This window comes from Pseudophryne corroboree, chromosome 9 (genome assembly GCF_028390025.1).
Source record: "Pseudophryne corroboree isolate aPseCor3 chromosome 9, aPseCor3.hap2, whole genome shotgun sequence".
NCBI lineage: Eukaryota > Metazoa > Chordata > Amphibia > Anura > Myobatrachidae > Pseudophryne > Pseudophryne corroboree.
Genome location: NC_086452.1, coordinates 203,950,492 through 203,956,279, shown reverse-complemented (window position 1 = coordinate 203,956,279; position 5,788 = coordinate 203,950,492). Strand labels below are relative to the sequence as shown.

The window sequence follows — 5,788 nt, the reverse complement described above, 5'->3', positions numbered from 1 at the left end:
GTGTGCTGAGTGAGGGGGGCGCTCACTTCACACCGTGGTAAAGTGAGCGACCTAGAAACATAGAATTTGACGGCAGATAAGAACCACTTTGCCCATCTAGTCTTCCCCTTTTTTTTATCCTTTAGGCAATCTCAACCCTTTTTGAACCTTTATTCTTAAAGATTGTGCCTGCACCGGCTATAGTGACGCACGGGGCCACGCATCACTATGGGCATACACACAGAGAGATCCGTGCTTAATTTCTAAGCAATCTAATCAGATTGCTTAGAAATTAAGCACGGATCTCTCTGTGTGTACCCCTCTTTAGAGACAGCTGCTGTAATCTCTGCAATAATCAGAACTAACTACCAATTACTGTCTGGACATAGGACATATTCTTGTTATCTGTTGCTAACTTTTATAAGGCCCCAACGCGCCATAACTATACTATACATCTGTAAATAGATGGCAAAAAAAGTTGTCTGTCCACTAGTAAAGCCGTGGTTTGCTGGTCCACAACTGGAGCTGTATTTTAGTCCCTTATATACGGAGGACAACAGGGTAAGAATATTTGTTGCCAACAGTGAGTGCCAGATTCCTACAGTATGTATAGTGTATGTGTGTGTGTGTGTGTGTGTGTGTATGTATATATATATATATATATATATAAAATAAAAAACAGTTTCCCAAGTGCGCTAAATAAGACTGTATCTACAATGATTCTTCCAGTGTTGTTTCCATAAGTCAGACTTGAATACTGGAGAAGATTTGTATCTGGGAACCTGTAACGGACACCCCTCACCAAGATGGTCACCCAAACAAGAGGCCCAAGGCCAATTAGTAAAAAATTGTTTTAATAACACATGTTAAAACAAATACAGTTTTCACATAAAATTCCTCATATAGTGTTCACAAAGATGTGTTTAAAATGATGACAATAAAGGATAACCAGTATGTTCGTTGTGTGGTCTTTAACTCTAGATACTCCCTCACCTTTTTCAAGGTGCGAGCTTAAGAGGGAGTATCTTCACAAACTATGCTGGAAACTCCTGACTGACAAAACCAACGCGTTTCGTCTTATCGACTTCATCAGGGGTAACTTGTTTGGGGATGAATAAAAAGAATGAATTTAGTTTATAAGGACTGATGTCCAAAATTTGAAGAGCAAAGAATATAAATGGTATGAGAATTTAGAAAAAAGGTACCTACCAAATATATAAAACAGGCTTATTTGCCATTAATAGATTTGTGTGTGGAGAATCACATTTAAAATTGTGAATGAAAAAAACACATTAATAAATGTGTTTTATAACTACTCAAGAAATTTCTAATAAAAATGTCGGGGCATACCTTGGATATAGTGATAAAAAGGGATTCTCTTAAGTTCGCTCCTGATAGGAGCTTTCTTGGTGGTTCCTTTTAGGAATCCTAATGGTCCTAGATATAAAATTCTGCCTAAAAAATCTGATTCTTGGACCCTCGCTCCCTCCTAAACCACAAGTAGTATTTAGAAGGGCCAAGAATCTAAAGAGTATTCTAGCACCAAGTACGATAAAATCAACAAAATCCATCATTCAACCTAGGTCAAACTGAAAAAACGATAGGTTGTTTCCCATGTAATCGTTGCATATGTTGCAGGTTCTTGGAGAAATCCACTTTTTCCTGGAAACGTGAAAATGGAATAGACTATACTCTAAAAGATAGAGTCAACTACAACAGTGAATTTGTCATCTACAGAATAACTTGCAGTTGCAGTCTAATGTACATAGGAAAAACAAAACGTAATGTTAAACTTAGAATTCAGGAACATCTACGAGGCATAAAAAACAAAGTTACCAATCACAATTTACCACGTCACTTTGCAGAAGTACACAACTCTAACGTTAAAGATTTGAAATTCACCATATTAGAACAGATTAAATTAGGTCCAAGAGGAGGTGACAAAGAACGTTTACTCTCCAGAAGAGAATCCGAACGGCCTCAATGAAAACATAGACATCATATTATTTCTTTAACCAATATATCTGTATTTATATTTAGAATAAAACTCTGAGTATTTATAGAATGGGTAGCAACATGTATATTATAGTCTCAAGAGGGAATATGTGTTTAGATTCCAACTGTTCTTAGATCTTTTTTCAACTGCATCAGAGATGTAAAACTGAGGCCCTTAAATGCAAAGCAGCCAAGCAGAGGAGGGAGTGGCGGGGGGCATGTACTTTATTTTTATTTATTTTTCTTCTCTCTCTCTCTCTCTCTCTCTCTCTAGAGATACTACTTTAAGTCACTCATTTTAGATCACATATCACAAAAGGCTCTAAACTAAGCCAACACTTATTTAGGGAATCAATATTTAGTTCACTTCACATCAATAATATAGACTGCACATTAAAAAGGACTATTAGCCAACACTTAATACAACCCAACACACAAGCAATTTATTGAAATCACATACATAAAGGGTTCAATTAGCAGTTTATTTTCCACCACTCAATATATCTTATTTAATTTCTTTATATATTGTGAAAGGTTTCTTTATGAAACTATAAGTCTCCCTTTATAGTCCCAGTCTAGACATTAAGAAGAGCATACACATACATCTGTAGTCCCCACCATAGGATTCCACACTTAAATCACAATCGATTGAATTGATATTGGAAATGATTCCATATATATGTATCACATTTTAGATATAGTTATATATTCAGAAGCAATAGATTCTTAAAGTATTCTCCACCGAAACAGGTTTTTTGTGTAAGACAAATAAATATACATTAAACTACTCTTTTTAGTATTATTTTTATTATCATCTTATGTCTGATACACAAGTTTGATGGATCGAGTTAGGGGCGTGGCCAACGGCTGGCGGACCAGTGTGTCCATGGGCGTGGCTGACCACCGTGGGATGTGTACAAGTGGACAGCCGCGCCCCACCAAGGAGGTACTGGGGACGCGCCACACATTAGATGAAGATGGGCGCGGCTAGCTGCATGCCGGTGACGCGCTATGCGTCATGCGTGGAGCTTCATTGACATGTAGTTTAAAGCAATAAGGGAACTGTTGCTCAGTTGCATGTTAATGACGCGTAATGCGTCAGGAGGCGTGTCGCAGGTATGTGGCATGGCGCGGGCTCACAACGCATCAAGTGTCGAGGGGTCCAGGGTGTTTCTCGTGCCTGTGACGCGCCACATAGGAAATAGAAGGTGCGGCCAGATGGGGAATAGACGCCCTGTACTCAGTACAGGGGGCGTCTAGATCACCATGGATACCGCCTTAGTGAGCGGAGGCCATAATAATAATAACACATCCCTCTTTTCTAACGTCAGAGTACTAATGCAACCAATAGCCAGCTGGAACGCATACCGGAAGTATGCTTTTCCAGCCAGGTGTGGGCTATTCAAAAACATCTATAAGTCTTTCAATTATACACTGTGGGCTATATTATAACCCAAGCAGGACTTTCATTTGGAATCCCAAATGGAAGTCAGCTGCATCCATACAAATCAAGCTCAATCATTCATTTAGAAGTAATTTAACTTCTAAATGGTTTGTAATTAAAGGAAGTGATGTAACTATGGGAGCAGCTTAAATAGCAGCTGTAGCAATTACAGCTTCACTCTGCCACTTCCATTCACAGCCAGAATCTCTCAGGGTGAGTTCACATTTTATACATTATACTTTATCTGCTTGCTTTGCTTTTGGAGGCTTCACTTAATCACTATGGATGGAAACCTTTTTGTTCATTTGACCTGTAGAAATAAGTTTAATTGATGTTGCTAAAGATAAAACAATGTCCCTTTTAAACAACAATGTTTTTGTATATTGCTTTTGTTTGCTTTATATCCTGGAAGTCTGAACCAATTATTATTATTTCTGTGTGTCCAGTTTTCTTGAAAACTTGAATTACTATGGATATAACTTTCTTACCTGTATGATCTCTGGAAGATAATTACTACTCTTTGCTGATAAAATATGCTCCCTTTGATTAATGTTTTCATTGTTTAATCAGTGACAATGTTTCTATTTTTTAAAAGATCCATTCTGTGAGTTTTACTGAGGAGGTTTTCATTGCGTTGTGATTGTCAAATCAGCTTTATACTTTTTGGTATGTACATCTATTTATGCCTTGAATATGATCTCCAAATGACTGACACACCTTTCATTAATAATTAATTAAATTCTGATTTTTTTTTTTTTCTAGAAGTATTTTTTCCTAGAAGTATTCTATATATACGGGCTAATACCTGAATCAGAAATAGTCCTGATTGTAAGATCTGGATATCTTATTCAGGTATGTGCTTAATGGATCAGGTTATTGGTAAACATTAGAACCATTAATATAGATTTCCTTTTTTCTTTAATAACCGGTATATATGTGAATTTTCCCCTTTCTAGGCAGTGCGTCAAAATCTGACTGCCAGTATTTTTAAAGGGAACCTCAATCAATAGTCCCTATAAGGAGCTCCACAAAGGAGTCTCGAATAATTATCTTTAAGGTATGTTCTACTTATCAATAAAATAGATTACACCCCTCAATTCTCCCTAATATTGGCTTATATCAGATCCCTTGTTTCCTCCCTATTTGGCAGAATTTTATATCTAGGACCATTAGGATTCCAAAAATGAACCACCAAGAAAGCTCCTATCGGGAGCGAACTTAAGAGAATCCCTTTTTATCACTATATCCAAGGTATGCCCCGACATTTTTATTAGAAATTTCTTGAGTAGTTATAAAACACATTTATTAATGTGTTTTTTCATTCACAATTTTAGGTTGTGATTCTCCACACACAAATCTATTAATGGCAAATAAGGCTGTTTTATATATTTGGTAGGTACCTTTTTTCTAAATTCTGATACCATTTATATTCTTTGCTCTTCAAATTTTGGACATCAGTCCTTAAAATCTAAATTCATTCTTTTTATTCATCCCCAAACAAGTTACCCCTGTTGAAGTCGATAAGACGAAACGCGTTGGATTTGTCAGTCAGGAGTTTCCAGCATAGTTTGTGAAGATACTCCCTCTTACGCTCGCACCTTGAAAAAGGTGAGGGAGTATCTAGAGTTAAAGACCACACAACTAACATACTGGTTATCCTTTATTGTCATCATTTTAAACACATCTTTGTGAACACTATATGAGGAATTTTATGTGAAAACAGTATTTGTTTTAACGTGTTATTAAAACAATTTTTTACTAATTGGCCTTGGGCCTCTTGTTTGGGTGACCATCTTGGTGAGGGGTGTCTGTTACAGGTTCCCAGAAACACATCTTCTCCAGTATTCAAGTCTGACTTATGGAAACAACACTGGAAGAATCATTGTAGATACAGTCTTATTTAGCGCACTTGGGAAACTGTTTTTTATTCTGTATGCTATTGAGGTCCTCCAACAGGGACCTCTCCCGTTGTGCTGCTTTGAACTTGGCGCAAGATAAAGATACTGTTGTTATATATATTAGTATGTGTGTGTGTGGACGTCCTGAGATTTTTATATACAACGCAGACATGTGTACATACACATGTGTATAATTATTTCACAAAAACATTGATATGGATATACATTTATATAGCCTTTTATAATTTCTCAGGCCGTGTGATTTACATATTGCTAAAAGTAAGAATTGCATTAGAGATACACAACAGCAAGTCACTGGCCCCCCTACATTATACGTGCTGTAATACTCATTTACGCTAAGTAATTTTAACAATGCAAGTGAAGAAATTTAGGTGATCTAGTGTGACACCTCCCCCCCCCCACCTCCCCTCCCACATACTCCCTATAGAGGGAGCTGGGAACCCACTGTTCG

General features: G+C 37.1%; 1 long non-coding RNA gene across 2 annotated transcripts; it reads left to right on the top strand.

Annotated features, from left to right (window-relative positions):
- Positions 1–3,585: 3,585 nt before the first annotated feature.
- Positions 3,586–5,545, top strand: LOC134956884 (uncharacterized). Of its 2 annotated transcripts, none has more exons than XR_010186261.1 (7): positions 3,586–3,631; positions 4,014–4,084; positions 4,184–4,270; positions 4,375–4,475; positions 4,569–4,669; positions 4,753–4,810; positions 4,921–5,545. It is a non-coding gene; the product is annotated as an uncharacterized LOC134956884 (long non-coding RNA). The 2 variants fall into 2 exon arrangements; XR_010186260.1 differs by having other exon boundaries at positions 4,181–4,270; positions 4,921–5,522.
- The last annotated feature ends 243 nt before the right edge of the window (positions 5,546–5,788 follow it).